The following is a 12,362-nucleotide window of genomic DNA, read 5'->3' as shown; positions in this document are numbered from 1 at the left end:
ACTTTTATCCTTATTTTCATAGCAAAGTAGCCTTTTCAGGGATTTCAGATTCCTATAACTAAAACTGGGTTTGTTACCCACTATTTCAGAAATGTTGTCATCAGTGGTAAGGATACTCCAGTTCTTATATATAATATTCTTAATTTTCATGTTCTTGTTGGAGTAAGGAATAGTTATCCTATTTACAGCAGTTTGATGTCCTCTATTAGCCTCAGTGATTTCACAACCTTGATGTCTATGTAAATATGGCTTGCCCTTCCCTCTCCTCATGGAGTGAGTATTACAATAAATATTTTCTACTTCTTTCTTATTATAGCCTCTTGCTAGGAGATTGCCAGCTAACATCCCTTGTTTACAGTTAAAAGTCTCATCTTCTGTATTAAGGTGAGAAATTCGCAGGGTCTGGCTAAATATGTTGTGGGTGCATACTGTTACGGCATAAAATACTATTTCTCCAGCAAGATTTCCTATATATTTCTGAATGTGTCACTCCATCTCTCTTAGATATTAGTACATCTAAAAATTCAATCATATTATCTGAACTATTATGTTCAAAACTCAGAAAATTTGTTGTACCATTTATATATTCAGTAAATTCAGTTAGTTCATTCATGGTCCCATCCCATACAAAAAACACATTGTGTACAAAACACTTGTAGAACTTTATGTTCTTACCATAATTTGTGTTGGATATGACATAGGTATTCTCCCAATATGCCAACACAAGGTTGGCATATGAGTTGGCACAAGGGGTGCCCATTGCAACCCCTTTTCTTTGTAGATAATATGTGTTATTGTACATGAATACATTATTATTAAGTACCAAATCAAGTAGCATAAGAATTCTGATAACCAAATCCCTTGAAATTCCTCTCTCAATAAGGTATAGCCTTAAATACTCCATCCCTACATCATTAGGAATCGTAGTAAACAAGGACACAACACCTATGGTCACCAACAACTTATCATTAGTTATATCATGTGTAGAAAGATATGCACCATAGCTCTCTAAAAACCGTTGTGTGTCCTTGAGTATAGTTATCGTATCATCAACTACTGGTCTGAGATGTTTCTCAATGAAAATAGAGGCCGGCTCCATGAGCCACCCACCACCTGATACAATAGGTCTCATTGGTGGACAGACCAAGGTCTTATGAATTTTCGGGAGTCCCCTAAATGTAGGGATCAAAGGTGACTCAACCAGAAGATATTTATAGAGTTCACCATCTATAACACCTCACAGAAGTAAATCATACAATTCTGCATGTACATCTTTGATCAATCTATCTAATGATATATTATTAAGCACAGAGTATGTATCAGCATCATCTAGCATGTTCTGCATAGTGTTAGAATACATCTCGTAGTCTAAAACTACAACTGCACCTCCCTTATCTGCCTGTCTAATCACAATACTGTCATTGTCCTGTAGCTTCTTAATGGATGTAAATTCATCAAACGACAGGTTATAAAACTCAGATCTAGTATTAGATCGATACAATTCAAAAATGTCACGTTCACATGCCCTGTCAAATGCCTCAAGAAGAGGATGAGTTAAAGGTATATAAGTAGAGGGCCTACTAAACACATTCCCAGTTGTAACACCATTATTACCAAACTGCATTTTTAAACTTACACTTCTAATAAAGTTTTTGATATCCATTAAAACATCAGTAATGTCAGCAGATATGGAAGGAATAAACGACAAACCACGATTTAATAAAGATAATTCAGTGTTGGTTAGAGTATAGTTGGATAGATTAACCACTAAGTAATGGTAGTAGGTTTCAGAATTTTCCTCTGAAACGTGTACCTGCCTTCCAATGTCTTCCGCTTCCTTGTATTCCCCTGTGGCGACCAAAACGGTCTGTCTGTTTGTCATATCGGTAAAGGGAAAGAAACTGTAGAATTCAGGATATGTATATCCCTAGGCATCGTGTTCGTTGACATGAAAGCGCTTACTTGTACTGCAGTAATAAAAGAGTTTTTTATCAGCCGTGGTGAGCCCCATCTGTTTTTGACTTTTACTAGTATTGGATTTGAAAGGGCTCCTTATCCAGGACTGTTTGCTGTGTTTCTCTTAATATAGGAGGTTGCTGGGGCACATGCTATTGTTGGCAGGTCCCACAATTGGGATTAGGTGTTTAATCCAGATAATGTTCCTAAAATGGATAAAATACACGACTTCAACACTAACATGTAGCTTCTTAAGGCCATCTAGGTGCATACCCAAATGATGTACCAATAGCAAACACCTTAAAGTTTTCTTCCTAGTTCTAGTCTGCTGGTACAGATAAAGAAAGGACTTCTAGTGTGAAGAAAGTAGAACCAAATTATTAGTCCTGAGAAAGTTTAACTATGGCAGTGAGGTAGACATTGAATCTGTGATGACGTCATTGCACGTGGGTGAAAGGTATAAACAAAGCTGAGAATCATCGTACCAGCAGTGATACCTGAACCCACATCTCCTAACACTATCTTTGGACATAACATGTGCATAGCGAGACAGAGACAAAAATAACCTCTATATTACCCTGAGGACGTGATACAGTTTTCTGAAACCTGCCACTATGTATAACTGAAACTGGCAATGTATCATACTCGACAGGTCACACAAGTTTTGTGAGGAGATCAGCAAGCTAATGCAGTTCACTGTAACGACATCAGCGCTAGAGTAATCCAAACCAAAAGCAAAAACATACGAGATTCTACTTCTTAGTAAAAGCATTAAAAATCAAATTAATACAATTTCAGTATTTTTTATGTCGGAAATTATATATATATCTTGTTAAAAATTAATCACAGAGATGAATTTAAAATGTGCTTATGTCTGTAGTGCATCAGATACCCAATTACATTTGGAAATTCTTGAATTGCATATGGAACATTCTGTAGTGGCCTGCACTTCCATATTGCAGTGGGTTATGAGAGAGAAATACTTGAGTATAGTTTAGGCTGTAGCTGTCATCTTTTTACACCTGAGCCCATTTGCAGAGCTATAATTTTTAATCCTAATTTAAAATACCTTATATCTTGAAATGTATTTATTTATTTATTTAGTCATGCTAAAAGAAAGCAGAAAACATCATACACTGGAAGCAACCATGCTGCTTTATAATTGCTTGAAATGGAGTTGAAGGTTTGCCTGAATGCCTACAAATATGTGAACCTCAATACCATGATACCATAATAGGTACTGTTAAAGACACACTGATACTAACAATGGCTAAAACAGAAGGATTAAAAGTGCTAGCACCATTCCCCTTATGGTTGTTTGTCTCAATCACAGTTGCTCATTCCTCGATGACTGGAAAACTATCTCATTTCTATACTGTAAAAGTACTTACTTGTTATTATAACTGATGACAGTCTAACAGCAGTGTGTGAACAGACAGAGGTAGGTATGACTAATGCACTACCTTTACAGAGATATGGGGTTCAAAGAACGCTATTCTTGCAGTGAAAATATGGTCCACCTGAAAAATGGGTGAATCACATTCATCTGTATCTGTACATCTTAGTCAAACATAAAGTGTGACATCATGAAACATAAAATTATATAAAGTAGTCGGGATTCAGAAAAAATACCACAAACAGTGCTATATGGGAGACACTGTAATGCCCAAAACATGACAGTGATAATCTGTGATTTGGAGACATGACAACACCACAGTGAGCAACAACTCATTAGTGACTAATTATCTTTGAATTAAACAATGTGCTGTTAGACCTAGCCATCCTAGTGTTCCCACTACCAGCCCATAGAACACAGCTGCACAGGCAGGTTCAGACACACACACATACACATGCACAGACATACCGAAACTCATGCTCATTGACACCACCCACAAACATCTACCATTATACACAGACAGCTGACATTGTGCCTTAATTGAAGTGAATAGGTATACATCATCAAAAGACAGTCTACACTGTTTCTTATTTGCTCCCTAAAGAACTCTGTAGAGTTTTTCTCTGAATCACTTTACGGTGCAATTTAGATGTGTGAGATATTTCTTGGAGACATGGCTAATTAGAATTAGCTGCAGCCCTGGATTGCCACATTTGCATGTGACTTCACCCGAGAGACTGCTGTCCACACTGTAGGCCACTATCTTTGTATGATGTAGTGGTAGACAGGACTTTAAATTGCTTAGGCAGATTCTAAAGTGTTGAACAGTACAGCAATGGACAGGATTATACAGTGCATTAGGCATTTCAGAAAACCAAGGTGTGTTTGTATAGTATGTGATTAAACACAGTACTTATTTTATCATGACAATCTCTGATCATTTACTTTTTATCAGTAGGGTTGTCATCCATGGATAGTGAAGCCCTTTAACAATATTGATAGAGTTAGGAGTCACAGGATATGGTAAAGTGTCAGACATCACCTGCTAAGTTTAAACTCTGGCTGTACAAAAAGTGCTTGCTCATGCTGAAACACTGGAATAAGAAGTGCAGCTTGTTCGTGTACCAGGAGTACTTTGTAACTCTTGGGCTTCATTATTGTCCCTGGGAAGTACAATCACAGAAAGGGACATGTTCAGTCCAGTGGCGGCTGGTGACTTCAAATCACAGGGGGGCTGCAGGAGACGCTGAATGGGTCAAAAAAGGTGTGGTCAACCATAAAGGGAGGAGCTATGCACAAAACCACAAAAACTACTTTAATTAAATACGCTGCCCTGGGTGGCAAACCATCATTATGAAAGTCCGATCAAGACAAAAATAAGTGTAGAAGAATAAAAATATTTCAATGCATTGGCTGCATGACAGCTTACTTAATATCTAGATGGAAACAAAAGGTTGTGAGGCATGAAAAATAAATTACTTTTAAATACATTACTGGAATGCCAGTCAAAATCAAGTATAAGAAAAACCAGAAGCACTCAACTCAAACCACTTCTCCTTGCACTGCAGTTCTAATTATAATATATTCAGCTTTATTAAAGTACCAAGTAACATGCTGAAAGTAGAAATCTATGTGATGCCCCACTTGTAAAAATGTTTCTTATCCAAAAGACCTGCTGCCTGACAACTTGTTTCATGGGAAAACATGATAAAAGTAAAAATGAAAAGCAAACAAGAAACAAGCTCAAGATACATTGCTTAAAGGATTACTGTACAGGTTATGGACCACACATGATTGGCATTCTGTTTAGTTTACGGGTAAAGTCTGTAGAGATGACTGGAAGTCTCCAACAAGTGTAATGAGCTTTTTAAAATATGGAATCCTGTCCTTTAATACCCAAGGCTTATACATTATCTAGTCAAGTATTCTCTGCATGGCAACAACAGAAAGGCTTTCAATGTTGGCAATTCTTTAACAGTATGCTTATTAAAGCTTACTTGCATCTTACGATGTCAGACAAGCTTACCTCATGGTCATTAAAGCATTGCTACTTAAACAGAGAGCAACAGGCACTTTGAGTAATAAGCATAAATCTGAGTAATAAGCATAAATCAACAGTACAAAAATATGACAGAAACCAGACCATTCTGCAAAATCAAGGACAGATGAAAAGCCACTGTAGTACTTATGCAGTGTGTCCTCCCCATCCAAGGTAGATACAACTACTCCTTGCCTTGCTTGGACACATCCAGAGTCACTACATGGGGGAGTGGGGTGCAACAAGCATGTCACAATTTGAAATCTCTCTGGCTGACTGTGATGTCCCTGACACATTTGTCATACCTCTCAACCTCAAGAGCAAGAAATCTGGACAAAGCCATACACAGAAGTGGGACAAAGGCCCAACAATAAGGACAATTTTAAATATTGCTCTAATAAACTTAGAAATATAATAGAATAGGTCTTGCATTAGTATGAATTTTCTGAAGGGTATAAAATCTGAAACTCAAATGTCTGTCATTTTCTAACTTCAGTCTTTAGTGATTTATCACTAATTTGCCAAAAAACACAATTTTATGAAAAATGGACCAAAAATGTGATGCAAAAATATAAAATAGACACACAATACAGCTGCTACCTGTCAAAGAAGGGACACTTTAATATTAGTACTGCTACCTTGAGCAGCTGACAAAATAAAAGAATCTACATGCATTTCAAGTAATCTATAACTTTGATTATTACAGTTATTTCTTAATTGTAAACCCTCCATGTTTTCTTCCAAAATTGCTATTTTGTGGAGGGATTATTAGGGGGAAGAGCAACATTTTGAGCCAAAAATTGGGGACAGTTGAGAGGTTGGCTATGCCTAATTCTATAAAGCAATTTATTTGCATGTATCTCTCAACCTGTTAATGCAGTAAATCTGAACAAGGCCAAATATATTGGGGGCACATATAAACAGTACTAAAAATTGCTCTTGTATAAATTGAGACAGTTGATAGAACAGCTCTTACTTTAACATGCATTTTTCTGAAGGTTATGAAGTCTGAAACTTATTATTTAGTGACTTCTGGCAAATCATTTAGGAATTAAAACTACAAATTTTATGAACAACAAACCAAAAATAAGAAGCAAAATCTATTCATTCTTTGAAAATCTGGACAGTTGGGAGGTATAGTTCAGCTGGGCCTGTCTGAGTTTGCTGCCCTTCCCCCCCCCTGACAAAATAATGGTTGAATGGAGCCTCTGCAGCCATTCCAATGAACCATTACTTGGCTATTTCACTCCATTTACCATAAACACTAATGTGCATACTGCTTTACTTCTATGATGAGTTGGACTTCATTTGAAAGTTTTATTTTGTATTTTACAGCACAAACACTAAGTCATCTGTTAAACAAAGCAATGCAGTCTCACAATGAAAACTTAGCATTAAAACTTCTCTGCCCTTGAAACTCACATTCATTGAAACAGCATTGAAACCCACATTCAAAGAAAATACATTTTGCCAGTGGCAGATAAAGATTAATTTTGGGCTGCTCTTGAATCATAGGCCCCTTGCATATGAAACATACATGTGCTCTTTGATACACCTTCCTCATTGTACTAAAATTATATTCCTTGTACAATACAGTACACTTGTTAGAGGGTGTTTTAAATTTGTTTTGAACATTTTTCCAGTAAGCAATGAAACAAACCATATGCACCCATAATGGCAAAACTGCCCAGTTGAGAACAATTATCATAAAAAAAGTCTAGTCAGACTTCCACAGTCCACCATTATTAGTAAATATACACAATTCTACAGTCCACCATTATTAGTAAATATGCACAATTCCACAGTCCACCATTATTAGTAAATATGCACAATTCTACAGTCCACCATTATCAGTAAATATGCACAATTCTACAGTGCACCTTTATCAGTAAATATGCACAATTCTACAGTCCATTATCAGTAAATATGCACAATCTCTGAAGTAAGTCATCTAAATAATTCCACATTAAAGAAATCTGTAACTAATGAAGTGGTTGCTGCTAGCAATCACCTTTATATTTCATGGTTTCATCGAAAAATAAAGTGTCTGTTGCCCCTCAGGAATAAATTGCCTATATATAACATTAAAAAAATGATAAGCTAGTAATAATATTGCAAGAGGAAATGGATGGCAAACTGATAACTAACTCATAGTTAGTATCTTCACCAAGGAGAACATTCTCAGTACGGCAGCATCCACCCCTTGTGGGAGTAGAACCCACGGCATTCTGCATCAAAAGCAAGTACACAACCTGTTGTGCTATAGTATTAACTAGGTAAAGCACTAAACTTCTATTCCCCTGCAGCTCTCAGCTCCTTGTATAATCTACTCAATACTCAACTGCATCTCAACTTCGTAGCTCAAGAAAACTGGAAAAAGCCAAAATGTATTGGGGGGGGGGTCAAAAGCCCAAAAACCAGGGACACATTAAACATTGCTTGTATAATCTTGGAAAGTTGCTAGAATAAAATGTTGTGTTGCCACCATATATTTTACTGCCAAGGTCCCTGAGCAAAAAACATTCAGAGTAACATACCACTACCCCACATCAGCTGCTTTGTAAAAGAGAGGAAGACTGAAACTTAAATGGCTATCATTTAGTGAATTCAGTTCTCATCATAGCTGTCAACCTTAGCACAAAAACTTGGACAAAGCCAATAATGGGGGAATACAGTCCCAAAAATAGGGACAATTTTAAAATATTCATCTTATAAACTTAGAAAATTGCTAGAAAAAAAGGTTGTGCTACTATGTATTCTGAAGAACATGAAGTTTGAAATTCAAATGCCGGTCAATTTTACTGCGGACAGAACAAAAACAATTTTCAGCAGAGACGCAGGGATTAATACTGCAGACACGTCTTTGTAAAATGGCAGGGCACCAGAGCAAATCCACACAAACACAGGGAGGAGATGCAGATTCCACACAGAAGCCACCCCAACCAAGAATCAAACCAGAAAACCTATAGCTGTGAGGCAACAATACTGCCACTGCACCATCAAATCTGCAAGGAATTAAACATTCAGAAACCTGAAGTCTGAAATTCAAATGCCTGTCAATTTTACTGCGGACAGAACAAAAACAATTTTCAGCAGAGACGAGGGATTAATACTGCAGACACGTCTTTGTAAAATGGCAGGGCACCAGAGCAAATCCACACAAACACAGGGAGGAGATGCAGACTCCACACAGAAGCCACCCCAACCAAGAATCAAACCAGAAAACCTATAGCTGTGAGGCAACAATACTACCACTGCACCATCAAATCTGCAAGGAATTAAACATTCAGAAACCTGAAGTCTGAAATTCAAATGCCTGTCAATTTTACTGCGGACAGAACAAAAACAATTTTCAGCAGAGATGCAGGGATTAATACTGCAGACACATCTTTGTAAAATGGCAGGGCACCAGAGCAAATCCACACAAACACAGGGAGGAGATGCAGACTCCACACAGAAGCCACCCCAACCAAGAATCAAACCAGAAAATCCATAGCTGTGAGGCAACAAAACTACCACTGCACCATCAAATCTGCAAGGAATTAAACATTCAGAAACCTGAAGTCTGAAATTCAAATGCCTGTCAATTTTATTTAACGTTTATTAATCAGGACAGTCTGACTTCGAACAAAAACAATTTTCAGCAGAGGCCCAGGAAGAAATAATGCAGACATGTCTTTGTAACATGTGAGGACACAAAAGCAAACCCACACAAACACACGGAGAAGATACGGACCCCACAAAGAAGGAACCCCAGCCAAGAATCAAACCTGAGAACCTGCAGCTGTGAGGCAACAATGCTACTACTACACCATCAAATATCAAGCATTGCAACATTTACAAACCACAGATATTATGAGGAACAGATCAGATCAAATATGAGGCAAAAATCTGCAATTTTTTTACAAATGGTGGTGGGTAGGGAACTCAAGTCTTTAACACCTGCATACAGGGTACAGGGTTCAAGCCTGAGGTATTCCCTATCACACCACCATGAGCACCTGGGGCATTTTCACACACACACACACACACACACACAAGATCCCAAGCAAAGCTCCTTCCCGACGAGATCCCAAGTAAAAGCTCCTTCCCGACGAGATCCCAAGTAAAAGCTCCCTCCCGACGATGAGACTGTTCTGACTGCTGCTGTTGCAGTCCGGACCCGACATATAATCCCAGCGAGTCTGTGCACTTTAAAAGTGCACAGACATCTCCTTGTGTCCCTCTATGGGGACTGCCGGACTGCCTTGTGCATGCGCATAGACCGACAGTAGTCGGGACTACAATTTAAAAAATAATTTTGTTTTGTTTTTCTTTTCTAATTTTTATTTTGAGGGGGCTGCAGTCCGGCAGCCCGATGCCACGAGCCGCCCCTGGTTCAGTCTATTTCTTGACTTCTTCAAACTTCAAAGAAAAAAGTAAAAAAAAAACAAAACTGTTGAAAGTCACATGCCTCAAAAAAGCTGGTGATTTGGCTGGACGTTACTGATATCTGAACCATTACTGAAATCTAGTTTAAAGATTAGGGCATACTTCCTTTCATTGTTTCAGATCTGATAGGGTAGGTAGTCTTGTCTCAATATTCATAAAATAATAAGCTCCTGTTGAAATTATGAGGGTCATGATCCTTGGACTATGGGACTAAACGTCAGATTCGGCTGCATATATCAGTCTGTGGTCGCACTACCAGCCTAGTGTTTTTCATTAGTCAGAGGTACAGTAATCTCAGAGTTAGTATACATAAGCATCAGGGATGCTTTCACAGACTTACATAAAGTTTTGAAATTTGCTCTAATTGTGTTAGTATTGCATTTTTTTGTTTCTGTCAGCACACTATGTTGCTCATCACTGCCTGAAGAGCAACATGGTAGAATTTGGAGGGAGGGGATCGTTGTGTTTAAAAATGATATAACTGCCATTTGTTCTGCACTGGACTCCTGCATTTTTGTTCCACTATTGGAACCGGTGCAAAGAATGATGTTGTACTGTTTTAGGACTGCATACAATGGGGGTAGGTAGGGTAATTTGCAAAGGCAGCTGCATTTGGTGTAAGACCCTATGTATAGCCATGTTCTACTAAGCAAAAACTGTCATAAAGTGTAAAGGTCCTTCCTGTGCTATTCCATGGTGCACAAACCCTATGCAATGGTACACAGTTTCTATGAAAATAACCCACTGTATCAAGTAAGAATGTTAAAATATTGACAATATTAACTGAAATAGTTTGGAAAATAGTAAAAGTCCAGTTAAAGTAGATAAAATTGGATGGCATACACACAAACCTACAATCTTTCTCCCTGTTTAGGGTTATACACTGTGTAATTAACAAAATATCACGATTCTACCCTCTGTAACCTACAATAGAAATGTCAGACATAAATAAAATCATTCTTCCTTGACTTAACTTGTGGAAACCATGAATTGGTAAATGTTTGCAGACAAGGATACCATCATATCTATCTATCTATCTATCTATCTATCTATCTATCTATCTATCTATCTATCTATCTATCTATCTATCTATCTATCTCTATCTGTGGGTAGATAGACAGAGATATAGATAAATAGTTAGACAGATATAGATATATATGGTACAACACTGCAGAGGCACTTGCCTCAGGTTTAGTGTGGTTTATTTATGTGACAAAATATGCAAGTTTATTATTGACAGTGAAGAGAATATAAAAAGTGAAGAGAATATAAAAGTTTTGTTTTTGAGAGCGCATAACATAGCTGGCTTATTTTATTTGCCCTTTCGATCCTCAGTTAGAGCGTCTTCTGTGTGGCGACATGCGTGAATGGGCATTCCTTCGTGGAAGGTTGTGCGTTAGGCCCGGCAAGCCAGCACATAAAACTCTACTGCCAATCATTAGCGGACCGGAGTTCCGCTGTGGCGACCCCTAACCGGGAAAAGCCGAAAGACACAAACAAACATTTGTTAACTGGGAAAGTCCGACTTGGAACAAAGCCAATTTTCAGTGGCAGCCCGTGGAGAAAAGTTCCAGATGCATGTCTTTGTAACGTGGGAGAAAACCGGAGCACCCCGGAGGAAACCCACACGAACGCAGGGAGGACATGCAGACTCCACACAGAAGGCACTCCAGATAAGAATCAAATCGAATGTAACCTACAACTCAAATTCAGTCAGTTGCAGCTTGATAAGCAACCCGTAGTTCATCAAGTACAAAACTACATCCTGCAGGTTTTTGTTGAGGTGTTGATCTAACTGAAGCAGCCAATTCATTGCATCCAGAAGTATGAGTTCTACTTTCTCCATAGTTCTCTGCAAGATCCTGAGCTAGGGCATCATAGGTTCCATTCACAGTGAAGTTACCTGGACCCCTAGTGCAGGGGTGTAGCTAGGATTTTCAAATTTGTACTCACAGCTCTCAAACTGCTACCCCCCTCCCCAGCCAAGCTACGGCCATTCTCGTAATTCACGGTTCGCTCTTTTAGTGTCGATGAAGAGGCATTCGCTGTAATGCCTCTTCAGTAATATAATATAAATTCACTCAAACTCGGTTCCTTGAATTGAAAATTAACCTGAAATGTCAGTTCTTTGAAAAATGCAGCATGGTAGTTGGGGTAGAGAATTTATGCTTTTGTTTTCTGTAACTAAGGTACAGGTTTTGAGCTTGAGTAAATTACTAACCACCTGCTACCCCTAACTAGGATGTTTCATTCACACACACACCCCTACCTACCTCTTAGTGCAAGAAATATGGACAAAGCCTAAAATAAACAGGGACATATATTAAATAATGCTCTCGTGAACTTAGAAAGTTGCTAGAATAACAGGATTTATGCTAGTATGAGAAAGTTGCTAGAATAACAGGATTTGTGCTAGTATGAATTTTTCTAAAGGACATGAAGTCTGAAACTCAAATGTCTGTCATTATTTAGCAACTTCAGCCTTCAATGATTTTCTAGAAAATCACAAAATTTATGAGAAACAGACAAAAAATATGGGGC

The 12,362-nt window shown here is 38.1% G+C and overlaps 1 protein-coding gene across 2 annotated transcripts in view; it reads right to left on the bottom strand.

Moving 5' to 3' along the window:
* Positions 1–12,362, bottom strand: part of VIT (vitrin) — a 1,072,224-nt gene that overhangs the window by 932,668 nt on the left and 127,194 nt on the right. The window lies entirely within an intron of this gene.

The sequence above is a fragment of the Protopterus annectens genome, chromosome 1.part2, assembly GCF_019279795.1.
Source record: "Protopterus annectens isolate FY-2018-M chromosome 1.part2, PAN1.0, whole genome shotgun sequence".
Taxonomy (NCBI): Eukaryota; Metazoa; Chordata; order Ceratodontiformes; family Protopteridae; genus Protopterus; species Protopterus annectens.
The sequence above is the reverse complement of the archived record's forward strand: the minus strand, read 5'-3'. Positions and strand labels throughout refer to the sequence as shown.